General features: G+C 38.1%; 1 long non-coding RNA gene across 1 annotated transcript in view; it reads left to right on the top strand.

Moving 5' to 3' along the window:
• Nucleotides 1-2,488: 2,488 nt before the first annotated feature.
• Nucleotides 2,489-27,629, top strand: part of LOC134546608 (uncharacterized) — a 245,718-nt gene continuing 220,577 nt past the window's right edge. The window contains exons 1-3 of the long non-coding RNA XR_010079212.1: nt 2,489-6,461; nt 7,530-9,476; nt 10,713-10,799. This is a non-coding gene — a long non-coding RNA (uncharacterized LOC134546608). The remainder of the gene's footprint in view (nt 6,462-7,529; nt 9,477-10,712; nt 10,800-27,629) is intronic.

A 27,629-nucleotide genomic window follows, 5' to 3' on the forward strand; every position in this document is an offset into this window, starting at 1 on the left:
TTGGCAAGGCATCTCCTGTGACTGAGGAAAGGTAGGTCATGGATGGAACAGTTTGCCTCCATCATCATCACCTTTCATACCTGAATCAGAGCACCACAGGAAAGAAGACCCTGCTGGCTAATGAAGAAAGATCAGTGGTCTTCAATATTAAAATCATAGCATTGTCATATCATTTTACTCACTAGTCCTGAAAAGGACCTTTAACTTCATCAGATTAGATCTTGTTGCCTATAGCTCCAGGTATTCTCTGTTACACTGAAAATACTGAAACTTTTAGTTGCCTGTATACATTTTGAGCAAGTTAAATACTTGCTAGAATATCTTCCTAAAATGAGGACATTCAAGCATGTATTTATTTAAGTGTGAGTTTTTCTGGTTTAAGGTCCAGAGTGGAAGTGGTGTGTTTTTTGCAGAGCTGCTTCTCAGAACTAGAGGACAGTTGAATATTCATGCCTGAAGAAAGGAAGCCTGATTTAGGTAACCTCTGAAGAGGCAGCCATGCAGGGCACAGTGCTCTGTGCAGTTCTGCAGTGAGAAGTGCTGTGCTGGATGTTATATATTATTCCAACCTGTGTGAAGTAGATGTAGTTCCTGGCCTGAGACTGGCCAAGGCTTTTAGTGGCCTTTTGCTCTCATCAAAGCAGTGGTGGATGGACTGGGATCTCAGTCTCTGGAAATGGGGTTTTTTATATTAAAAGTTCTTCAAGAAGGATTTGTAAATAGGTTTAGGCAAACCAACAGCAGTTTTTCTTCAATGTTATTGGTATTATTCATGTGAAGGCTATAGGTCTCATCAAACACTGTTACTGTCTTTGTCTGATCCATGGAACTTACTGAAAATATTGTTAGATGAAAATGATTTAAATGAATGGGTTGAGAAAAGAATCTGTAATATGATTCACTGTAAAAGCATTTTATCATTGTTAAAATGTTAAGTATACATTTCTTTTTTGATGGAAATTCTTAGGCATTTATTTTAATTTTTCCCTGGAAAAAATTAAATTATTAATTTAACTTAATTTTGAATTAAAAATTTTAATTAAAACAGTTTCTCTTTAACAAATTTTTATAGGAGGTTTAAAAAATAAAATTTAATATTTAGAATTTAAATATTTTTAAAAAGGTTTACAAATCTGAGTGGTACCCTTAACTTAAACAAATGTATCACCATGCAAAGAGAACAAACTACTTCAGCCTTCATTTTGGAGTTGTTTTATGTTCTTAGAGTTGTGGAGAAGGTCCAGCTTAGTTCACATCACAGTTTATGCTCTAGAGGGACTATGAAGTTTTACATTTAGTTGCTTCACCTATTTTTTTCTTCTTTTAAAAATTATTTTATTGGATGATTCTTTGGGAAAAGAATTAATTAAAAAGCAATATATAGATAATACTGCTTATTCAAGTTTTATATTTTACTTTTTATTAGTAAACTGTGAAGAAATTTGAAAAGGACTGTATTGTGAGTTTTGGGGTTTTTTGTAATTACTGAAAACCACATACTCAACCAACAGTTGTAATGTGATGACCTTAAGGAGGGATTGTGAGGCTGAAAGACCCTAACTTTTAAAAAATATGCCAGTTTGTGTCGTAAAAAAATTACTTCCACTTCCAAACCTTGTTTTTCCTATCACCTTAAACATGTATCACCATAGATACAAAAGGGTTACATGGCAGAATATGTTTACACACAGAAGGAATAAAACTAACTAACTAACTAACTAAAAAAGAATCAGTGTGGAGATTTCTGCCTCTCTTGAAGTCAAACATGAAACTGTTCACAACAAAAAGGATATCATCCTCTGTTTCCAGTGCTTCATCAAGTGTCCTTTCAGCAGTGCAAGTCCACATCGATTTTCAAGCAGAAACTGCAAAAAATGTTCATGTTCACAGAAGTACTACAGTGTGAATAACAAGGTCTTGGCAGAACTGACTCCTAGAGTAATATAGTAGGTTATCCTCAGAGATACTGCATGTGTTTCTCCCATACACATTTATTTTCTTCAGATGAGAGTGGAATAATTGTACCCTCTTACAATTTCACCCTCTTATTTTATTACTTTCAAATACCAATTATATGCATAGTTCCTGTATGAAAAAAATTCTGACATGACTTTTACCTGTGGTACACAAGAGCTTTTCCACTTACTGAAGCTTATTCTCTTTGCATAATGAAAAACAATTGCAGTCTTTTTAAAATAACGATCTCTTATACTGAAGAAAATGTAATGAATATAGTTCTGACGTACTCTAAATTAAAAGCTATTTTAAGCTCTTTCAAACTTATGTCTCTAAAAGGTTAGTACTTGGTCAAAAACATACCCAAGCAAAATTACCTTTTTTAAAACCTATTCTCTGGTATATAATTTTTCAAGTTTATTGATTCTTAACCCACTTTAAAATTTTTATAGCTTCCATCATCCATGCTATTTTACTGGAGAAAAAACTGTTTTCTTCGTATCTAAACCCACATATGGATTTTTTTAATCAGTTAAATTTTGAATAATGCTTTTTGCATGTGATCACAGTCTATTTTCTGTCTTGAGCAGAGAGAGTGTGGGGATCTTCTGAGGAGATCTGAGGGCATTCCCACTGTTCCAGAGCAAATAAAGTGTTAAGTATCACAAACAAAGTGAAATGTTTAAAAAGGGCATTTTTAGTGTGATGCTCTCCTGCCACAATAATTACCAACAAAAACCTCACACGGTGTCTCTGGAAAGAGTCTCAGCATCTTGTACCAATTCATCTGAGTATTAACACATTCACATCTGACACCCAGTGGGACTGGGACCTCCTTGCCAAAACAGCAATCAGAAGCTGGGTCCCAAGTGGGTTTCTCACACCCCAGTGAGGACAGTAACCAAGGATAATCCCCACGGAGATGCACTGCTGCCTCTGCAAAGAGCAGTGCTGTTGTTTTGTAATTTAAGAGGTTGTGTGCTTCTTGCTGGAAGCACTACAAATCCTTGTAAGAGGGATTCTGCTTTTCATTTTGTTCATGATTTCAACATAGTGGGCTTTATCACCTCTCTGCTAGCTTTGCTATGAGGCTGCTAAAGTTCTAGTCAGAATTGCACAGGAGTGGCACAATGCTTTTCTGCTGCTGCTTCAAAAAGACTGCAATGGAAACTGCTTATGTAAAATCAGCTCTAACTTTTTTTGGTTTGTCTCTGTTAATTGTAGAGGGATTGGACTAGACGACCTTTAAAGGTCAGTTCTAACTCAAATTATGCTATGATTTTAAAATTTCATGTACTGAGCAAGGTATTTGGGATTTTTTTTTTGCTTTTAATTTAGATAATTTTTTTTTCTTTATTTTTTTCTTTTTTTTTTTCCATAGGAATAGAAGGACAGAAAGAGCTGCTTTTCTTTTTTAGATATTTAAACAGTAATGTTTATTTATTTATTCTGTTTATTTAAACAGAAATGTTTATTCATTATTTCTGAGCTTTTGTTCATGTTTTACTAGTCCAGCCATCAGAGCACCCGCTGGATTGCAATGTTAAAATAATTGCAAAGACTCTTGAGAAATGTTGTGTTCCAAAGAAAATTCTAGAAAGCTATTATATCAAAGCCAAACAAATAATTAAATGAATCATTACTTCCCACCTCGTACTCATTGCAGTGTTATTGCATAATAAACCTGAATGGAAGGAGAAAGAATAAATCCAGAGAGAAATCAAGTCTATATGCTTGAAATTACTAGAATTCATTTGAATAGAAACAAAAGCAAGAAGGAATGATGGTGGTGATCAATATCAGCCTAGAAAATGTCATTTATTACATCTATCCTTGCTGCTGTATTGCCTTTCTACAGCAACTCGTGATTTGAGTCTGCACAAATCTAGTAGCTGGACTCCTTTAGGAGATAATTTTCTTCTGCTGCTACTGAAATCTCTGCCTCTAGCCTCAATATCAGAAAGAAATAAGAAAGTATTACCATGCAAAAGAAGCATGAGATGGGGAGTTATAGCACCTGAACTCTGAATCCTTCTTCTTAACATGCTTGCTCTTAAGACCAGCTTTTTGTTTTGCCCACCTGTACTAACAAGGCCATCTGAGGAGTGGTGGGGTAATGCTCACAGCTCTTAATGACTTGGGAGGACTAGGGATGCTTAATGCCTTCCAAACGAAGTTCATGGATGCTGGAATTTCACACTCCTGGGCACAAGAAGAGAAAAATTCCTGGTGCTGTAAGGCACTCTGTAGTCCTGGTCACGGAGCAGGATGAGGCCGTAGTTCCAGTTTCTCAACTTCAACCTTGTAGCAGTAAAGCAATGCAGCAGGAGCCTTACAAATGCTGGTTTGGTAGCAGATATTAACAAACTGTCACTTTGTCTCTGACTGGCACTGGCCTGATCACAGCCTCTTTATTTCCCATCATCCTATAGGGAATAGACATCTCCTCCAGATAAGGCAGGGCTGGACCTTGCAGTAGGAGAACAGGCAACCCCAGCAGCACCTGGTCTGAGGGAGGGAGAAGTGAAGGGTCACCAGGACAAATAGCAAAGCACTACACAGGACCTGAAAGCAACCTCTGGCATGAATCTCTGTGGTGTGAGAGTTCTCTTGCTTTGCATCAGGCTGATAAATATGAATTTTCATTTGGCTATCTCTCATAAGTTCAGAATGGAGATACAGTGAGACTGAACTGAGATGAAATTAAAAATTAGGTACTTAACATGTAATAGTGGCAAGGAGGTAGGTATCTGAAATGATGCTTTGTATTTGTAAAGTGTCTTACCAAACCCAAACATGGAATGGAAACCTGAATTGGTGCAGCCATGCAGCAGCCATAATTTCCATATAAATAACTGCCGTAAGCAGTGCTTCCAATGAGAGAAAATCCAGGCATGTATGGTTAAGGTTTGCACAAAGTCAAGCAAAACCTGATTACCTAAATTTTCAATGGTTTCATTTTATGGGTCAAAATGACATGTCAAAACATACAACATTATGTACTCTATCGAGTAATAAGTGGTATTTCTTAGCCCTGTATTTCTTAGCCCTGTAGCTGTCAGAACCGCTCCATAGCCCCGAGCTACAGACATATTAACTTAGAGTTCCAAGGGTGAGTCAGACACGTTGTACAGCTCCAACATGATTTCTGGAATAGAGACAACACAGGGTTAGCACATATGTTGTCATAATACTTATCAAGAAGAGGAAACATTTGTCCATTTTGACAAAGATGACTGGAAAGACATGGGAATAAGCAGTATGTGGCAGGAGGTAAAGAGTAGATGCATTCTGAAATTAATTAACAAGATAATTATTTTGATCAACCATTAAACTGGAAACACATATAAGAAAAATGAAGTCTTTGTAAGAAAAAAAATGATACACAACCAAGCCTTAATTTTTGGCTGCTGTAATTTTACACAATAACTATCTCTATAATAAGAAGTACTTTAATACTCTGGATATTTCAGTGGGAAAGTAAGAACCATTTCATCGTATCAAGCATGAAATATAATTTGATAATAGGAAAAAAAAGCAGAAATATGAGTAAAGGAGAGGTTTGTCATGTTATTTGCCAGTGACTATCAGTGAAGTACAGAAAACATTTGTATATAGAAACAAAGTGAACCATTTCCAGCGTATTTCTGTGGTGGATAATGTCACATTTGCCTGAATAAGCTATTATTAGGCTCCCTCTGGTTTGACAAATGTGTTTCAGCTGTCAGATTGTGTCTAAAGGCAGCCATTCAATTCTTTGTTTTTAGTCTCAAATTACAGTTGACATTTATTGTTAAACTCAAGGTGCCACCTTACAAAACTGATTCAGTCTTTGTGATTTTGCATTTTCTACTAACTAATCAATAGATAAGCAGTTTACATGGCCTTTGGCTTCTAGTTCAGTCACTAGCTTTTAACAAAAATCTCTTTCTTGGAAGCAACAAAGACCTTTAAAGGGATTGAAACAGTCATACATAATTAAGCTTTTCTGCCTGTATATTTATGCTTTGATACCAGCACACAGAGAAAAAACTTAAAATCTGCAGGGAGTTTGCCCATTAAAAAAAGCCCCTCCTGTTCTCAGTTTATGTATTTTCTTTACTCATAGACAGAGGGTTTCCGTGCTGCTTGGCAGGACTGAGCGAGGAAAAAGACAGAACACTTGTAGAAAATGCAGTAGTGGTAACACTCTTTGTAATTCTCTAGGCATTTTGGAATTTAATCCTTGCTGAGAATTAATGGGCTTTGTACTGGGAGGTTGGCTAGGATGCATTGGCTGCAGAGTTGATGACCACTTTTCACCTCTCGTTTGTGGCCCATAGGAAATTGCTGTGTGAGAGTGCCTCAAAATACTAAAGATATTTCTTTGATAAGAGTGGAGGAAGAGAGAGAAAAGATGATTCACATTCTCATGTTTGATATTTCCAATTGCTGACAGAAGACCAAAGAAATTTGTCTTTCATACTCAGAGAACTTAGTGAGGATTGCAGAACACTGTACTGCTGGTAAGTTGTATTATGTCATATTCATGATCTTTTCAAATAAAACCATTATTTCTAGATCACTGAAGTTAGATGAGATGCCCACCTACAATGTACTTGATTTCTACCAGAATTACTGACGTTAAGAGAGCCTTCTACATGAATTGTGGAGTAGCAGCGTTTAATAATTTCCTTAGTGTGAGGGTGGAAATAGTTTCCATGAGTCAACAAATATGTATTATTGCACCCTTCAGAAAGAAAAAGTGCTTGACAATATCTGCTTGAGATCAGTAGAAAGCTAAATCTTTCATACACATGAGATGAATAAAAGCAGGTGGGTAAAGGGAGACATCTTTGAATTAAAGAGATGACTCTGTGAAGAGGATACTTACCTGTCCTACTTCAGGTCTGGGAAACCTCAAGTATCTACTGCCTGGAGAGATCCAGGATTAATGGAACACACGCTTTTATGTTTTAGTCTCTGTGACTCCCTTCCTGTGATAAAGTTTAGAGTGTATCTTCATGGCATCTGCAGATTCAACTGCAAAGGCAAAATGTTGTAAGTTGGACACTGGAGGAGTGAACACTGCACAAAGTACAGAAGTTCTTTCTGTGTGCTCTTTCTTTCCCCATTGCTTTGCAGTGTTGTCCAGGCTCAATCATTCAGTGCTCCAATTTAGGACCCTTTTTTCTTTTAATTAAAATCTTCAAAGGTTTTCCTGCTTTGCAGTCTGTACCCTTGACACGTTAGACATAATATAAGGAGCTCTTGGAGACCAAAGGCTCTCATGCTCCATAAATCCTTTTGAGACTTGTTACCATTTGCCAATCATGAGCCTGATAAATCTTTCTACTTAAGGCATTTGAGAACTTTTCAATAGGTCACTTGAACTTACAGCATCTTTTAAAAAATTGCCTGAAAGGAAAAAACGTTGATGAAAAGCAGAAGACAAATAACTCTCATTCCAGTGGGTGTTTTTTAAGTAGTTTTTGCTGCCCCAGTTTCTGTCCTGAAGCCACTGGGCATATGCATCTTTGCACTACGTTCAGAGTCTAATGTAGACACTGTTTTTCACTGTCTTGTTTTTCAAGCTGCCAAATTCTGCACTCCAAGTTTGGTCTAACAAAGAAGACAAATGCTGATTTAAGATGGAAAAACAAACCAGAATGTCTCCATGAATGGATTTTGCATTATTTAACAGAAGCATTGAGTCTCCACCCTTTTAAGTTAAGGAAAAGCTAAGTCATGTTAAGCAAGAAATTAAGGGTAATTGATATCACTCAGTGAAGTATTTGATCCTTGTTCCAGCCAGATGTTGAAGGTGGCAGGTAATTGTGCACATAATTATTACTGGTGAAAACTGAGTACATGGATATTTATGTGACTGCAAGATATATTGCAAGATATATTTCATCTTCCTCCATCAAAGCTTTTAACAAATATGTAACCGGTTTTCTGTCTGTTAGTTGTATAAAACTTTGGACGTGCATTGGACAAGAGTAAAACCTGATATTTCTGCATTACAAAAGCAGAAACAAACACTTTAATATTTGACTTGTTCAGAATACTACAGAAATTATACCAGTAAAATACATTTGAACACCTGGAATCACTGAGAACAGATAGTGAATATTTTCTGTCTGAAGTAATTTCAGGTGATGACCCTGTTAAACAAGAGCCTGACACTGCACAGCTTGCGGTTGTGTCACAAAAGAACTAAAAGTGTCTGCAGTGGAAGTAATCATCATCTAGTAAAGATGACGTGGTAAATTTTGTGTAGAAAAATATGTATAAAAGCTCAGGGTTATTATTCGCAAAATGACTGACAGGTGCTTTTTATCTTTTCTTCCCTCCTGGAACCACAGTCATACTGTTGTCATTGGTTAGAGGTAAAAACCAAATGGCTAGAACAAAGTATCAAGGAAATATAAGTACTTTTGGCTACTTATGTCATTCAAATAAACCCTGAATAATTACTTAACCAAATTGTTCAGTTGAATATCCACAAGAAAATAAGAACTTTTATCTGGGAGGTGGTTGAGACCATGCACAGCATCACATCATTGTACCTCTGGGGCTTCAATATAACGGCTTACAAGTTAGTAAGGATCCTTTGTGAGCTCAAGAAATCTTAGAAACTAATCAAAATCTTCTTGCTTTGAGGTAAAAAAATGTATCCGTATTTCTTTTTTCTAAGTAATTTGGTAATTAGTTTTAAGAAAATCTAACCTGCAAGAATAATTCATTTGTATTTCAGGAATATTGTACATAGTTGTAATGATTCAGAGTGAATCTTTTGCTCTGCAAAAAAGTTAGATATTATGAGGATTTGTTTTGCCTTAGAAATGTAAATTTTGTAGAACTATGTTGGCATGTTTAACATTGTAACAATATGTGTCCTAGTTTTGATTTGGAAAATTATTTGAGCAATGAAAAAAACAGAAAATTGGCATATAGAGCAACAAGAGCTGAAAATTATATTAATTTTGTTAAATGGACAAAATAAGCCTCCTGTAGCTTTACATCGTTTTGAGCCTTGGAGTGTGGGGTTTTTTGTAATACTTAAGCAAATATTCATCTGCAAATGGAAATTTCATTTCACTATTTTCCCCCTGAGAAATGGAAATGAATATGGGTGTTATGAGCTCCCCTAAAAGCCGGGGTAATGTGTAATGTATGAGTGAAAGAGTGGTGGATTTAGGCCAGATATCCATAAAATGTTGCATCCCTGAGGTTCCTAGAGAAGGAGTTGTGCTATCTTTTCTTTGCACCTTGTTTCAGTTCAGATGGCTAATTCTTTGTTGTCAAAGTGCTGCTTGTTCCTGTACTCTTCCCCTCCTTCCAAACTCTCAGCTGAGCTGCAAGGCTGGTTGGACAGAGCTTTTTCAGTGGTTTTGGACTGTGGCAGCTAATTTTCCAGACATGGGGGTGAGACAGTGCCATTTCCTTCCTGCGGCTGAATCTCTGCTGGCTCTCAGCTGTGGCGTATACTCCTGACCTGGAGAGCTTGGAATTGACTTTTGGATTCACAGAAGCAGGTATTGCCATGAGCACCCTCTTACCTTTTCAGCAGGATGGTGTCTGTGGTCTGCTGTGCTGTTGTTACTGATGACTGACATTCTTTGACTTGTGTTTTTCTCTGAACAAAACAGCATTAATCACGTAACAAACAGTCTAGGTGTTTTGCTTGTGAAGGTGAGGCATCTTGGCGTGCATTTAACCCTGTGCGTTAGAGGGCACACATCCTTCACCCTCATTAAGACTCTCCCTTTTATTCACTCTTTGCAAAGAGTGAATAAAAGCTCCAAAGCTCGGTCCTTCTCCAAGGGAGAATGTCAGCTGCATGCTGACATTAAATGTTGTCATGACAAGCTCAAAGGTTAGATAGAATTTCTGCCTACTGTGATGTATTGATCTTGTTTTTATGTTGTTGAAGTAATTAAAATTGTGTCTATGACAGTTTGTAAAGTCTCTCAGTTATAGAAATGAACTGCCTTTAGAGAAATGAAGAGTCCTGTAGGAAAGAGATGCAGTGAAAAGAACCTGAGCCAGAAAGAAAATTATATTCATTTTCACAAATTGAATTATCTGAAATAACTGCTAACAATTATACACAGCCATTCTTAGTTCCAAATGGCAGCAAAGCTACTGAGGTAAACTTACATACTTGTGTTTTTTTGGATGGCTATTTGACATACTCATAAATAAAAGACATTTCACATGCTGGATTATGATATCTTGCAGAGTCCAGAAACTCACCAATGGAGGGGAGGAGGGGCAGGTTAATTGCAGGAATTGGAGGAACTGAAAAGCTACACTGCTGGGATGATTTAGCACATATTTTCTAAATGGTTACCCAATAGCTTAACTAATTACCATTATCCTTCAAATTTAATTTACAACTTTACTGTACTTTTAGAATATCCAAGTTATGCTTTCAGATGTTTCTGTACTCAAAAAATAAATTAGGTGGAAGCAAAAGCTCTGTGTTTATCAATTGCAAATGCAAATACTACCATGTTTGCTGGGTTATATGTCAGGTGACTGCTACAGTTATCTCATGCAGTTACTGGACTTGTTCATCAAACCTAGTAGATAAATTTCTGTATTATGGTATAGCAATGTGCTGTTCAGATTGCAAAACCAAAGAAATACAAATAAAGAAAAATCTACCCTGGTTTTTTTTTCATGAGTTTGAATGCATTACGTACATACAATATATTTCAATCTTGCATTCCATGATTATCAAAATTTTTTATTGCAATTTTTTCCAGCACAGTATGCTCCTCAGTGCGAGACAGACATGGGGCTCCTGGAGCAGGTCCAGTGGAGGGCTTTGAAGATGACTGTGTTGGGTCTGGGTGAGCTGAGGTTCATTTTCTCTTTGCAGCCCTCCCTGTGCTGAACTTTGTATTGATGACTGGAAAGGTATTGATAACCCACCAGTGTTTTGGCTGAGCAGTGCTGGCACAGCATCAGCACTCTTTCTCCAACTTTCCTTCCCCTCCATCAAGGAGCTGGGGGTGGGCAAGATCCTGGGAGGGGACACAACCAGGCCAGCTGACCAAAATTGTCCAAAGGGATATTTCATACCACATGATATCAGCTGGGATATAGAGGATAAGGAAAGGAGGATGAAGGGGAAGTATTCATTATGCACAACATTTGTCCTCTGTAGAAACTGCTACTTGTGCTGAGGCCCTGCTTCCCAGGAAGTAGCCAGACATGACTTGCCAATGGAAAGTTTGTTTTACGGAAAGAGAATTTTGGCATTCTCCCCACACAGTAAAAATTTTATTTAAAAACAAACAAGCAAATAAATAAACAAACCCACAAAAAATCCCCCTCCACACACATAGGAGGTGTAGAGTGAGTGCAAATGTTCTGATTAAGAAATAGGATCCTACAAAGCAAACCAATTAGCAGGTACTCCTAGGTGCTACAAGAGCCTTCCTGTTCAATATCTTTGTTCTTACTTGCTTACAAATAGCAAACTCGCATTATCGAATGAAAGCATAAATGAGCAAACTAGAAGCAAAATTTATGCCTTCATCATTCTTCTTCCTAAAATGTTCTTTATTCCAGGAGAAAAGTAAATCAGTATATTAAATACAGGTATAGGAAGTAATAAACATCCAGCAACATTGTGGAATAAAAAGGTTATGTCAGATCAAAAGGAAGAAAAATATCTGTCATTAAAAACAGAAAAGGTGTCTGAGGGGCAAGGACACATCCAGAAGTCTTCATGAGCAGCAAAAATAATCAGTGAAAGGTGAAAAACTTTCCAAATGTTATTAACAAATTATATTCATGATTATGAAAAATATTTGATATTTGAAAGCAATGAATATGATGACTGTAATGAAAGAATCTGATAATTCTTCTTCTGACATAAAATCCTTAGTCAAGAGAGATTTCCTGGTAATGAACATTTAGTTGCTGTTGTTTTGCCTTCATCTCCAAGATACTCTTAACAATAGTGAGTCTTACTATAACTACTGATCACAATGTCTTAGTCCATGATAAAATTTTGCATTACCTTGTTGCAGTTGAAAAACAATTTAAAAAAAGGTAGATCACTGTTATTTTCAGCATTACTTGCGACTTCCTGTTCCTAGGAGAATTCCTCCCTATTGCCTGTCCCATTCTATTAGGTATCTCAGTTTCTTTTCTTACCTTGGGTGTCACCATTTTTTTTCCTCAAGAAGCTTGTTTATCTTATTAATGGCTTCCCTGTTTATAGAAGAGTACAGCTAAGCCACAAAATGCAGCCTCTCCCGAGGAGCCAGTGTTTTTCCAATTGAGTCAGGCTTTCAGGGTATGGAGGGTACAACCTCCTGAAGCCAGGGATGTGCTGAGTGTGAGCCTGCACTGAAGTGCTGACTAGGTAGGGGAAACTCAGACCCAGGACAGTAACATCATAAGCATCTGGATTCAAAAGATATTCTGTCTGTGTATCATTTAAATGAAGCCTCAATCTTTGAATCTCTAGACAAATTGAATTATGTCTTGCAATTATTCTTGGTAATTATGTCTTGCAAAAGGATATACTGCATGGTGGAGAAAAAACAACAACAAAAAATCTTTATCATCTTCAGCCTATGTTCATTGCACATTGTCAGGAAAGATGTGAACGTGCCTTTCTGAAAACAAGAAAGACTCTGTCAGGAAACTTAGTGATGAGTTGGAGTCCTTAACACAAGCAATATTAATTTTAATTAATATGTAATACAGTGTTAGGAAATCTGTTGCTATAATGATAAGATTTTTCTTTGCTGATCAGCATTCTGCCAAACCCCATCAATTCCAATTTTGTAGTTGGAAGACTTTTTTGTTTATTATCAGACGGCCACAACCATTGTATATTCAAAGAAACTCTTTAATTTGTCTTTATCCCTCTCTGTACTATTGTTTTTATTTTACTTTGAGCCTCTTTCCATTACTGTAAAACAACATCTCATTTAACAGACCAGCAATTGATGCTGCTGCATTGCAAGCTGTCTGTCAGATGATTCTGCAGCTGCATTGTCGTTCACCTTGGAGACCACAGATAAACAATGCTTCTGGAATCTGAAACCAGTGACACTGCTGCAGAGAAGGAATACAAATTTGATTATTTTCATTATAATCTTGTTTTCAATATTATAATTGCCAGGACCCAATCATGGCAGACTAGATTTTTTCTAATCAAATTTAGCTCACCCTTGGTTCTGTCTGTGATTATGATATGTATAGAAACGCCTCTCCATTTAGGATGAAAAAATTGACTTTATTCTTTTCAGGTTCTTGTTTGGCATTAGTGCATTCATTGGAACATACCCGTCTAGTGAAGGGGAAAATTAAACCTATGGATAAGCAGTTAGAAACAATTATTAACACAAAACTAAACAGCTTTATTTTAGTACTTGCATTATGTTAGGAGCAAGTGTATGGAAGAAAGAAGATTCTGCCAGTGAATAACTTAATGGTACATGATATGAAGGTGAGGATTTTATGGAGCTATTGTCTATGTCCTGTGAGTAACAGAGAATAAAATCAAGATGTCACAGGAAAGTCAAGGTTTTGATGGTGCTGAAGGGAAGAAATTTTTTATTTCCTTGCTTACAAATATTAAAAAAACTTAATCATTAAACAGAGAGAGAGTTCATATTGTGTTGGCATAAAATGGATCATATTGACTATCAGTAAATGGTTGAACATGGTTTGAAAGATACTTGAAATTGCTACGATTTTTCTGACAAGGAATTCATAGACAAGAGAGAAGACAGGAGAGGCTTAATGTCAAAACAGTATTTTCTTTTTCAGAATTGCAGGGAACTCTAAAGCAAATAATCTCAGAAGTTCATAGAGCAATACGTTAATAGATTAAGAACAAACTGGAAAACAGAAACATTAATCATTTAAATATCCACCTACAAGAAGCAGGAAAAAATACCTGATATTAGGGAGGACATTAATCTGGCCAACATATTCAGGAGGCTTTATGCTGTCAGTATTCAGAATTTTCTAGAAGGTAAAACAAAGAAAAAAAATTTAAAAGATGAATTCTACAGGCAAGAACTTTGCCCTCAATTTCTGTTCAGATGAAAAAACTATTTTCACAGAACTAATAATTGGTGATAATTTAGATGCAAATGATCAAGACTTGATTAAATTTATGAAAAAAAATTACAAACAAGCAATATTCATGCTCAGAGTTTTAAAGGTCAAACTTCACAGAGTGGAAAGCAATATGCCAAATCATTTGGAAAAAGAATTCAAACAGAAAAATGGGAAATACATTAGTTGTAGCTAATTTTTTGCATTTTCTACCAAGATAATTTCAACTTCATATACCATTTGTGTGAGCTGACAAGCTTTTCTACATGTGCTTTCATAAAAGAAGGCATAATTTCAACATGTTGCTATATCATTAGTAAACAAATGTGCAAAGGTTCAACATCTGATTATGGCAAATTTCTGTGCACATTGTGACTACTCAGATTGCAATCACTTACCAATAAATCTTTGCCTTTTGCAAGTATGGAGTTTACCTTTAATCCCTATTGAAGCAAATAAAAGTTTCAGCTAGGATGAACTCATATACTGAAAAAGTGTTTTCCTCCAGTAATCAGTACTTAACAATCAAATCCTTTATACCTATTCTATAAATATTTGCTCTCTAATTGCTCTCTACTTTGATGAGTAGTCAAATGCTCCATGTAGTAGTAAGTGTATATTTAATTTTATCATAAGAACTAACCATATTTGCTTGGAATAATTTATCCATCATCATTTTGCACAGTTTAAGAAACATACCTCTATTAGTTTTTGCTTACTTACTGATAATTCAACTCAGGATCTTCTAAACTGTTATATTAAGAGATAAAGATATGATGCTTTGACTTCAATCTCTCTTGAAGGCTGGTACAACTTTTACCTTCCTAAAGTCTTCATGTGAGTTGCAGCCCTTCATTGGTCATATTATAACATAATAAACACCATGGTTTGCTGTTTAGTTAGCGGCCTCACAAAAACATGTGTAAATACATGACTTAATTTGTACTACCAACTTTAATTTAGCTGTTAAAATACCTTAGACTACATATAAATTTGAAAGCTTGTAATATTGTGATCTGCTGAAGACACTAGATTTGTCCAAATCCATATCATAGTAAAGTGTAAATATGCCATAGTCAAGCACTTCTAGATAAATCTCAAATGTGTTTCTTCCTGGAAGAGGAGATTTGTCCTTTTAGTTTACTGTGAAGTGTTAGGATGAAACCTACAGGCTGTTATGAGAGAAAGAGAGAAGTTGTAGAAGTGTGCTAAAGCAGTGGGGTTTTTTTTACTTCCAGGTAATATCTAATAGGACAATGGTCAAATCATGTAAATACGCATTTTTTCAAGTTTTAGCAAATTTTCTCATATTTTGAAATGAATTTCACTTTTTTTTTTTTTTTTTTTTTTCTTAGAAGGCTTTTAACAGTTTTGTTATGTTCTCTTGCTGAAGTTCCAGTTTGGAAACTTTTGTCTGCAGGGGGTATATTTACTAGGCAACTTCTGCACAGGTCTATATGAATTCCTTGGGGTAACACCAAAGCACTGTTTTGTAGATGATTCTCTGAAACATGAAGGATAAGTGGAGACAGTGGGAAAAAATGAAAGAAATTAGAAGTAAATATCTCAAATAAATAGCAGAGGACTTTGTTTACAACAAATCAATATATATTTAAAGGACATAATTTTTGTCTGCTCTCCATGGCATCCCTTTTCTTAAATGGCGAGAGACAAATTGGTAGAAAATCCTCAAGATCTTTATTACAGACATCATAAAATAAAGAAAAGCACTTCCAAAATTGGTTTTAAAACATTTTTAATACTGTATCAAAACTCACTGTGGATCATGCCAGTTGATTTAAGTGAGAGTAAAATTTGGTTTTCTTCCTTGAATATCTTATGAAGAAGAGTAGTAGAAAAACGGACCAAAACCTTTAAAGCTGATACTTCTGGCAGTTCCAAAGATAACGTTTTTCACCAACTGTGTGAATGTTTGGCTACGAGTTAGAGGCAGAAAAGAAACCTGAAAATTACCTAGCATTGTGTGTTTTCTTTTCAAACAGACAAGACAGAATTTGTGAGAAAGGTGGTATAGCTGTATTTCACAATAAAATATATGCTAGCATATAATGATTAACTCACTTTTTTTAAAATGTAGGTTGAATGTCAAGACTGCAAGCTGTTTGCCCCAACCTGTAAAAACTTTATCAGGAAAAAATATATAAACAAGGTTTTTTAAACATTCATTAAAACTAATAAATAACAAAACTACTTAGAGATTTTTCAGGGAGGTCAGTGCTACTGGCAAGATTTTCAAAACAGGAATCTATGGCAAATGGGTGCACACGGATAGTGCTGGAGAATCAAGTGGTCTCCCAGATACAAGGCAGATCATACAAAAGGCAGGCTGGAGCTAAAACCTTGCCTGCAGAGAACAGGACTGCTTTCAGTCACATTGCAGTTGAACTTAGATAAGGGAATAAAGAAGCTTACCCAGCAGGGGACTGTGTTATCACTTCCATGCAAAGTCTTTTTCCACTTTCTCTGCAACGCTTGTCCTTACTCCTGTGTCCTTGCCCTCCTGATTTCAGTGGTCAAAGCTACTTGCTGCAATTGCCTGAAAATCAATCAGCAATTGCTGAAATTGCCTTCTACATAGGTGGAAAAATACTGTAAATCTCAATTACTTAAGAGGTTTGTTTTTTTTTTTCCTGTACCCCTGCCAGTGCCCACAAGGAAGCAGTACTTACTTATGTTACCATCTCCAGGGAAAATCTACACCATGAAATGGAAAGTGGTACAGAGACATTTATCTAGCAGAGACTTTTGCTGGGGAAATATTTCATGGAGTCATGTTTGCACATGGAGAGGTTTTGTTAAACATTGGTACATCCAGGCTAACTAACCATAACCAATGTGCACTCTTGTAGTTACTTTTATTATGCTCTTTGGGAAGGAGCCATGACACAGAGTAGAAAATTTGCTTGCAGGTTTATTCCTCTGGAATTTACTCCTGAGAACTCCTTTGGGAGGACTTGGAAGGGCTTCCTGAGACGAAGGTTTCAAAAAAAAGAGGTGGAAAACGAGCTATGTCTTGAAGCATCAGGACCAGTATTGATTACCCAAGTTCCTCTTGTCATTAAAAGTACTTGTCTCCTTGGGGACTGAGAACTTCACCTGGTACCTGATGGAGGAAGGCTGGCTCTTGGATTAGAAAAGAGACCACAATATTAAAAATACAGACTATTCAACAAACCGTATCCTGGTTGGGGATTTTTGCTTGTGTTTACACTAAGATTACAAGGTAGCTACTTGAAGCCTCCATCCAGATGAGTTGTCAGTGTGCTCCTTGGTTTGGGTTTGTCTTTTGCCTTTCAATATGTTCACAAACAATATCTAGGCATGTCTTGGGGAATAATGTAATGCTTTTACTTGTTCGTGTAGATGAAACCACCATGTGCTGGGTTGGAGAAGGTTTAGTTACAGGGTACCAGCTGTGCTGTGCCGGTTGGCCTCAACATCAGAAGATGGTCACCAGCTCATTTTACTTACTACTATGTACCTGTGTTGCCTTTGTGCTGTTGTAGTATCACCTAGAGCTGAGTTAGGTTACCAGCATCTTTGGGATAAGACAGTTCCATAAATTATTTTGTTTTGTGGAAAAATACCCTCTCCTTTCCTATTTTACATCAGGTACATATATCCAGGAGTTCATCAAATACCTTTCCAGATATATTCAGCCATCCTAATTGATTCAGTAACAAAGCAATTGAGTGTTTATTTTAAATCTTCCTCTCAAGCAAACCACAAATAATCTGATGTCAGACTTTAAACCAGTGGTTTTCCTGTTCCTCATGTTTCCCAGTGAACTTTAATAAGGATACTATAGTATGCCTGGATCCTGAAGAAGCAACTGGAAAACTGTACTTGGTTCTTGCTTTCTCCATCCTCTACACCTGCAGAAAGCAGACTTTGACAGCAGATATATACTTTATAGTACTGGGGAACTTGCAAGTTTCTTTCTGTAGAAGTTGCCAATTGCGACAAATTATGTTCAGTTTTATGAGCAGTGGCCGCTGGAGACTGAACTAAATTGGATTTGCACTCAAATCCCACAGCCCATGCCTTCTTAGGAGCAGCTGCTGCTCGGATGATGGTAGGATTTAAATATGTTTATTTATGATATGCTAGAAATCGACTTCTGTAAACAAAAGTAGTTTCATTTGGAAGAGGAAAAACAGGATGCCAAGAACAAAAGCTACAGGGACTTATGGTTGCTGATGCAGTATCCATATTTTCTGAATAATTGTATTATTCATTTAATAGAACTTCACAAAATTCTGACAGTATTGCAAGCTGATGTTCAGATTGTATGAATTGATTAAGCAGATGATCAATAGCAACCCATATCTTTCCAACTAAATTAAAATTTCAGAGTAGGTATCCAGCAGAAAATTGAACACCTAGGAGGCAGGGAAATAGCGCTGAAGCAAAAGTTGTTACCTCTTTTCACTCCTGTTTGGCCAAAATTCAGGGATTATTTCTGTTTGGATGAGAAGTTCCATCTCTCTTTGATGTGAATTTGTTGATTTGCAAAGAAAGTGAAAGGTCTTCTTTCCTTGAATCAGAGGATCTTGTTTCTTTCAGTTCCAGGGGTCTTTCAAGCACTCTTAGTTAAGACACATCTTCAGAAACTTTTGCTTTTAAACCTCAGAAATGTTGGCAAATTTCTGCTGGGCTTACTAAGCAAAACCTGATTTTGCAGGGGCGTTGACTGAAGCCAAGTGGGGTGCTTTTCAGCAGAGTGGCAAAAGGCATACTCGTGTTAAAAAAGTTCAACCCTGAAAAATGTCATGGTCTTTTTGCAGAGTCAGAGGCCAATGGAGCTTCTGTAAGAAATGATAACAGCTTTTAACATTTAAATAATTTTCTTTCTGGATGGGTTCCTAGCTGAAAAATTATGGAATTTGTCCATAAAAGTGTGATCCCAGGCAAACATCTGGACTGAAAACTTTCTGCTTATTTAGTTTTGCAAGCTTAAAAAAATTTGTAAACAAGGTGTTACAGTAGAAGGTCCCTGACAACATTAGCAATGGGTGATGTCAACCAATATGCATAGGGGTCAATAATAATTCTATAATGTGTGCATACACAAATGAAGCTCAGTGGTAGACTCCCAAGTGGCGTAATCACATGATTTGTAGGAACTCTTGAGCAAGCCTAATTGTAAGCCTTGCTCTTTGAATAAGTCAAATTAAGAACTTTTACCACTATGTGCAATATTTGTTGGTGAGGGTTTCTCTGCAGCCTGCTGCTTGCACTGTGCCTACAGGACTCTCTAAATCGCTCATTCACTGCTGTTAAGAAGATGACAGTCTTCATATCCTGAAGGAGGAGGTTTTTTTTTTTGTTTTGGCTCATGTTACTGACCCTGAAGACCTAAAATATGTTAAGTAAAGCTATGGCATATAGTGGAGTCCTGTCCTTTTGTTGGTTCTTAGTTTGCTTTGGTAATATTGTCTATGTAACTGGTTCTGAGAACAGAGAATCAAAAAATATGCTGAGTTGGAAGGGACCCACTATGGTTATCATGCTCTTAGCCCTTCACAGGACATCCCAAGAGTCACACTATGTGCCAGAGTGTATTGTCCAAATGCTTCCTGAACTCTGTCAGGCTGCTGCTGTGACCCTTTCCCTGGGGAGCCTGTTCCAGCACCCAACCACCCTCTGGGTGAAGAAACTTTTCCTGATATCCAAGCTAAACCTTCCCTGACACAGCTTTAGACCATTCCCTTGGGTCCTGTCCCTGGTCACCACAGAGAAGAGATCAGTGCCTGTCCCTCCCCTTCCCTGACAAGGAAGTTGTAGACTGTGATAATGTCTCCCCTCAGTCTCCTCTTCCCCAGGAGGAACATATTTCCAATTCTCTCACAGTCTTTTCTCCTTCATTGTCAGCCTGATAAGGAAATTGAGTAAGTTCCACTTCATGACCAATCCTCTATCTCTCACAAATCTATTTATCACTTAATTTGAATCTAAACTTTGCATTGAGAGTTGTGACAAGGTATTAGGAATAACTTCCTCTCCTATGCAACTTCTCTTGTCTGAAAGAAAGAGGTAAGATGAGAGGAGAAAAAAAAAAATCTTTTGCATGACTTTACCTAAATTGGTACTTGTTCTGTACTTGTCTTGATCAAATGGTCTTGGTACAGTACATGGAACTCCATTACCTGGGGCAATGGTCATTTTTTAGGCTCTTGTTTTAAAAGCTGTTCAGGGAGGCTGAATACATAAAAGTCTCTTCTAAATTTGCATGGACTTCTTAATGGAAAATGACCTGATGTAACCAGGGTGAAGGCTTTGCAATATATCTTCATCAGAAAACAACAAATTTAGGAACAATAACTTAATGAAGTTCAGTTTAAACTATAATTTTCTTTGGTCAACAAAAAAAATAACAATGACATTAACAAAAAAATTTATCACCTCTTAATAGCAAAGTCTATTTCAAAATATCAAAGTCTGATTTTGTAAGATATTGTTTCCTATAAAACAGGTCTGTTGAACCTGATTATTCTCTACTGAGGGCTGTATCTGTAAGATACATTACTCTGACATTCTCTTCTCCTGAAAGAAGCTTCCCAACTTTATTCAGAAAAACCTATTTCTATATATAATGTATAGATATAAAATTTTTCAGTTTCTACTGAAGACTTGCTTATATGGTGATCTCACAGAAAGTGAGTGTTGGGGCTTGGGTTTCTTCCCTTTTGTTCCTTTTTACTTATAGATTTTTTTTCCCATAAGTTACTAGGAAACACTGTCAACTGGGTACTTAAGAAAAACTTGAAAAAAAAGAAAAAGAGGTGGCCAAGCTCAGGGGAAGAGGGCATCTGGTTGCACTTCTCTTATCTGGGAGTTTCACTCCGAGGGGCAGAGACACCACGAGGATTGGGACAGGTAAAAGACGGGGCTGGGGCAGCTGCTGCCTCTCTCTCTCGGCTTTGGGGGGGGATGGTCAGAGCTGCTTCTTGGGGAAGGGAATTCACTGCTGCAGCCAGCGCCCAGCCCAGAGCTGCTTCCTCTGGTGTGGGGTGAGCCTCTGCTCGTGAGAGCAGCCACTGATCTGGGACCTTATTAACATCTACTTCACTAAAAGAAGGACCTATCTCCATCTGGTCAGGTGCCCAGGATCCTGAGCTTGCCTCTTCCTGCCCTGCTCAGAGCCAGGTCACTGGGTTCCTGGTTCTGTTTGTTAATGCTGTAGTTGTTTGTTTGCTTTATGATACATACTAGTAAATAATTATTATCCCTATTCTCATATCTTTGTCTGAGACCTCCGTAATTTCAAAATGATAATAATTTGGAGGGAAAGGGTTTACATTTTCCATTCCAAGGGAAGCTCCTGCCTTGCTTAGCAGAAACCTGTCTTTCAAGCCAAGACAGAGTCATGGCAATTTTACAAAACATTGTGCATACTACGTTCCTGCACATTTTTTTCCCCTCATGTTTATGATTATACTATTTGCTTGTTAATTTTTTACACCTATTTAATAAATTCATGTCAGTTAGATTTCAAATATATTGGATTGGAGACTTGTTTCTTTGTTTGTTTTTTGGTTTTTGTTTGGGATCCTAAATATGTATGTATGTATGTATCAATCTGTCTATCTATCTATCTATCTGTCTGTCTGTCTATCTCTAAACAGAAACACAACAAATAGTGATAAACCTAAACTGAAAAGTGGAGACTGAGTTTCTTTTCAAGGCCTTCTAGCAGAAACCAAGATGCTTGAGTCCAAATCCTAGAATTATCTCAGATTTACTGTATGACCTTGGACAGGTCAACAAGGCCCTGAATTAACACAAAGGGCTGTAGACCTTCCTTCGGCAGTAATACCATCCTGAGCAGCAGTGGGATTACTCATACACGTGCTTAAGGGTTTTGCTGAACAATGCCCTTAATCTCTCTCTGTGCATTAGATCCTTGTCCACACCAGCATGTACAGATAACACTGCCTCTTCCCAGCCAGCCCCACTGTCTGATTTAGTTTTCCATTTCTTATGGCCTGGATTGTTTATGCAATGCTTTTTTGAGTATAACACTGTAATCCAGCATGAAAAAGGGAAAGAACTGAATTCTGCACCTGGGATGGATCAACCTTGGATGCATGGACAGACTGAGAATGAGATGCAGTGCCACGGAAAGGGATCTGGGGGTCCTGGTCAGTGGCAAGCTGGACCTGAATCAGCAGTGCCCTGGCAGCCAGGAGGGCCAACCCTGTCCTGGGGGCATCAGGGACAGCATCACAGCCAGGCAAGGGAGGGGATTGTCCTGCTCTGCTCTGGGCTGGGGCAGCCTCACCTCGAGTGCTGGGGGCAGGTTTGGGTGCCACAAGATAGGAAAGACACTGAACTGTTAGAGAGTGTCCAAAGGAGGGCAGTGAAGATGGGGAAGGGCCTTGAGGGGAAGCTGTGTGAGGAGCAGCTGAGGGCACTGGGTCTGTTCAGCCTGGAGGAGACTGAGGGGAGACCTCACTGCAGTTACAAATTCCTCGTGAGGGGAAGAGGAGGGACAGGCACTGATCTCTGTGCTGACCAGGGACAGGACCCAAGGGAATGACTGAGGCTGTGTCAGGGGAAGGTTAGGTTGGATGTCAGGAAAAAGCTTCTTCACCCAGAGGATGTTTGGGCACTGGAACAGGCTCCCTGGGGAAGGGATCACAGCACCAGCCTGACAGAGTTCAAGAAGCATTTGGACAGTGCTCCTGGCCACAGGGTGTGACTCTTGGGGATGGTCCTGTGCAGGACCAGGATTTGGAGTTGATAATCCTTGTGGGTCCCTTCCAACTCAGCATATTCTCTGATTATGTAATTCTGTGATTTTTTTTCCTGCCTTTAAACCTCACTGTTGACTAGTAGGTTGGTGACATCTTATTTGGAAGCATCAAGGGAAGAGATACTTACAAAAATGTGTAAAGCACAGCCACCAAGAAAATTTTTTATGAAGCCTTTCTGTTGAAAATTTTAGATAGTCAAACCCATAGCCATTTCAGGGGAAAGGCTTGATTTAGTGTAATTGCTCAGTGACATTCTCCGACTTTTGTTTGTTAATTCTTAATGCCTCATTGTTTTGATAATAAAAAATAAACTTTTAAAATTTATTTTATTTTAAAAATATATTCAAATTTAATGCATTTTATAAAAAAAGTAATCAAAATCAACAGTAACAAAATAAAATAATTAATTGGCCTAAGGCTCTGTTTGTCAGGTTTTGTCAACATTTCTGGAAACTGATTTTAGAAGCTGATTTAAGATGTAGAGATTCTTCCAGAGGTGATTTTAGTTTGAAACTTTTTTCCAGTAACCTACCTACAGATGTTAGGAAAGATAAACTCTTCCAGTAGAACTTAACTAGGAATTGGTGATACACCTACAAGTAAGAAGTACGAGCATGTTGTGTGTACTAACCTAATCCTGGGTTAGCATTGCTGTTAAAAAGGAAAGGTACTGCTAAGGAAAATGAGAAAAGAAGCATGATAAGTCTCAAGGACTGTATCTGAGAGAGTTATAAGTGAGAGAAAGCAGGAAAAGAACTAGATCTGTCCTATATTTCTTTGTGTGACCATGAGCCTTAGGTAGGCCTTTGTGTATGAAAGGTGAAGGATGAGACCTGTTTGGAGTTAGGCCCCATTAGGAGGATATCCTTGAAAAAGTCACTAAACCAACATCAGAATAAGAATAAATTTTCTTGCTCAAAGATTTTTCTTTGTTCACTGTGAACTGAGTGTAATACAGCTAAACCAGATAAGAATCAAGTCACGTTTCAGATATTGTGCAGAACTTAACTGCAGGATTAAAAGTCTCTCATCATTAATTACATGCTAAAAAGGGGTTAAGTTGTATTGCTCACTTACTGATTAAACAGCATCTGACTTAGCTCTTAGCTAATTTAACACAAAGCATATCGTTCTTTTTCTGTTATGTTATTTCTACATTCATATGGTATTCCCTACCATATGCTATACCTATATTCTCTTTCTATATGCTCTTTTTTGGACACTGCTGTAGTATGCATATACTTGAGCAATTTGCTGGCAAAATCAGCTCTGATTTACTGGTGGGGAAAAGCAGAGTGCCAACTGAGTTTTTGTTTCTCCTCATTGCCCTGGCTCAATTACAGTCTGGTACTATGAAATATTACAGCCTGAGCTTTGCAGCTGCACTGCATGTCTCCATTTTCCATTCAGTGAGGGTTGCAAAGTTTAGCAGCCAAGTAAGCCTTGTTCCCTTTTGTAGGAACTCCAAGTAAGACAGGAAAGTAGTGCTTTAGTCTCCATGACTTTCTGCGGGGGTGCTCAAGTAACAGAACTTCAGGTTTGTCATTAAAAATACTTTATTTTAGACAAAGGTCTGATTCACAGTGTGCTGAGAATGTCTCTCTGTCCTTGAACAGACCCAAACTAAAACAGAGTAAAAAATTCTGTGCTCAAAGCATCTCAGTACCTGAATCTGGGAACCTCCAAGCCCACACATGAAGCTCTGCTACTTAAGCTAAGCAAGCAGCTATCCCAGATGGTATTTAGAATAAACTGCTCTTCTGTGGAGTACCCAGAACACAAGAATGAGATAGAGGGCTAGAGCCTCCTATCTTACAAGCATATTACAAAGACAGGGGGTTAACATACACATTTTTGAAGGCCTCACTGCCTTTGCTTTTCCTCCATTGTGAGACTAAGAGAAATGCAGAAGTGTGTGTAGGCACTTTATGAGGCTGCTGCATGCAGCCAACCACCTGCTGAGGCACATAACACCACTTGTGAGCCCAGGATATCCCCAGACCACAGCAGGGGCAGTGCTCCTATTGTTGCCATCGATGGTTGATCAACCTGTTCTTGAGTGCCAGGGTGTGCAGATTAGAATATGTGATATTCCCTCCCTCTCCCTGAAAAACCTTCATATATGGAAGCAGTTACATAAAACAAAGAAAGGCCCCTGCAATGCTTTCAGTCCATGGAAGTGAATCTGCAGCGAGAATGAAATAATGCTTCAAAGACAAAGGACATCTGAGAAAATGATTCTCGATTTGTTTGGCTCAATTTGGCCTTGAAATTGCTCCTTATTGAACAGACAAGAAAACAAGGAGATTGCTGCAGAGTTTTTGTGCTCTTGTGTCAGCTGACAATGTATGATTTTCAGAAACCCTGACAGCTGTTTTAATGGAAGAAGTGAACAAGTGAACTGAAATGACGTCACAATTACAAATAAATCTGAGTGAAAATAGTGCCATTCTTTGCTATCTCACAGGCTTAATTTCTGGAGGCAGAGGTAACGTGCTTTTCTCTGTATGCCGAACAATGTATTCTTTGTATTGACTGATCAATTTGTACAGAATGCCGTAGCCTTCTCAAGCTGATCTGGAGAATGTTTGTTCTCCTAAATCTGTATCTAGAACTTTTTTTTCTAAAATGGATTGATATTTTAAACATATTAGGTCTAGCATGAATAATTTAAAGAATATGGCTTTATGCAAGACAGAGTTCATTAGACATTTTGTATATGTGCTTGTGTCATCCAGAAGTTCAGACCTTATCCACCTTAGAAGCTCTTGCATTAACTGTCCTGATATTAGTGGGAAGCAATGCTACAAAACAAGAACTAACAGCTAAACCACTCTTTATTTGTCATGTTAATGTTTTGTTTAGTATTGTCATTTTTTGTGTAGATAACTGCTTTCTGTGCTGTGTTAAAGTACTCCCATATGTCTTACCTTGTTCTTCTCTCAAACGTGTTCCTGTTATCTCAGTGATGCTGCTGGCTGTGCACTGTACGTTGGCTCGTGTGCACCACTGCATGTGACACCGTGTAGGTCAGTGCTTGTCTGTGCAGACACCACAGCAACCTGTGTGAATCTGCAAGGGTTTGGAGCCTTGTTCTGGTGATGACAGTGTATTGCTCTGTGAATAAACTTCAGATGAGGGATCTAACAGAGCTCACTGGCTCTGCCACAATGAGCCAGTGAATTTGGGGTAAGAAGTTTCTGTTTAGGTTTACACAGAGCGGGAGTGCTTTGAGTCACAAAGACTATATCCTGAAATAATAAATATTCATAGGTATTTAATGAAAGATAACAGAAATAGCAGTGCACTGGGTGTCTTAAAAGTAGATCTAACTATACAGTTTGCCCAGGGTTCACTTTTGGGGGTTGGGCTTGCTTAGAATAGGGATTGGAATGGGCGATTTCCATCCATAGGTCTCTCCCAGCCTACAGATTCTATGTATTTATTCTATAAATAACAACAAGCTAGAGAGTACAGTCACGAAACACTTACTAAAAACATGTTGTCCTTGCTGTAGTCATCTCTACCCTTCTGTGGGAGATAGGATTCCCTGGGTAACGGGAAGGCTGGTTATTCCAGAGCTGCCATGTGGACTGCATTATTGCACTGTCCTGCAAGCTGTTCCTGAAGAGGCATCTCTGCATCATGCTCCAGACAAGCACAGGGAGCTTGGCATTGCATTCAAGTAAATGCCTCCCATTGGAATCTGGAGCAATGTGGGTGTGGCACAGCCTTAGCCACAGGGCTCTGCACAGAGTTCTCTGGAGGTACTTGGTGCTCTGGTTTCAAGTCAGTGCCAGCCTTGAAGAATGGAAACTGACTCTGCAGAGATGCTTATTGGCCTCCCTGCATGCAATTTTCTCCAACAGATCTGGGAACAGCATGAATACTAATGCCATTCCATGCTGTGGTGCAGAGCCAGCCTTGGTCTTCAGGGTTTATTGGCACAGGACCTGCTCTGGGCAAACATGGCAATACTGTTCATCAGATGTAGCTGGCAGTGGAAGCAAGGTAGCTGTGTTCAGCACTGAGCAGGAGTCTGCAGAGAGCCAGGTTGTTATGTTTGTGGCATAATGAGTCTGTGTTGGAGATGACCTGCCCATGATAATTAGCTGCCTATGATAAAAGCCTCAACTCTTCATTTAATGTTTGTAGCAAAAGGAACCCAGGCTCCCTGTTCATCCACATTGCCCCCATGCTGGCTGGTCCTCTGGCTCGAGTTTAGCTCCAGCTGACTTCAGGGAAAAGAACTTGGGTGTGGAACGTGCAGAAGGCCTGCATTGCATCAAGCTGTGGCCACAGCAAACATCACAAACTGACTTGGAACGGCAGAAATTCTAAATATATGAATGAATTGAGGTAACAGAGGTGGTACCTAGTTGCATTAAAATCTTGAATAACAAATATATGAGAATAAATTAGTGATACTTCTTAATAGAAAGAGTGATTGGGCATTGGAATGAGCTGCCCAGGGAGGTGGTGGAGTCACCATCCCTGGAGTGTGTAAGGGAAGACTGGATGTGGTACTCCGTGCCATGGTCTACTTCCCATAGAAGTGGGTCATAGGTGAGACTCGACGATCTCAGAGGTCTTTTCCAACCTCGTTAATTCTGTGATGTTGTGTAATTACGGTGAATACATTCCTAATTAGAAAACTGTCTTTAGGTCTAAAATTTGTCCTGATCAACAGAAAAATTCTTTTAAGGGAAAAGTGCAATTCCAGTTTCATCTTAAAATGGAATTTGACATAAATCACAAACTGATCACTGCTCTCTAATTAAGTTGTTCATAATTTCTGATCATTGGACTGAA

The sequence above is a fragment of the Prinia subflava genome, chromosome 2 (assembly GCF_021018805.1).
Source record: "Prinia subflava isolate CZ2003 ecotype Zambia chromosome 2, Cam_Psub_1.2, whole genome shotgun sequence".
NCBI classification, from domain to species: Eukaryota; Metazoa; Chordata; class Aves; order Passeriformes; family Cisticolidae; genus Prinia; species Prinia subflava.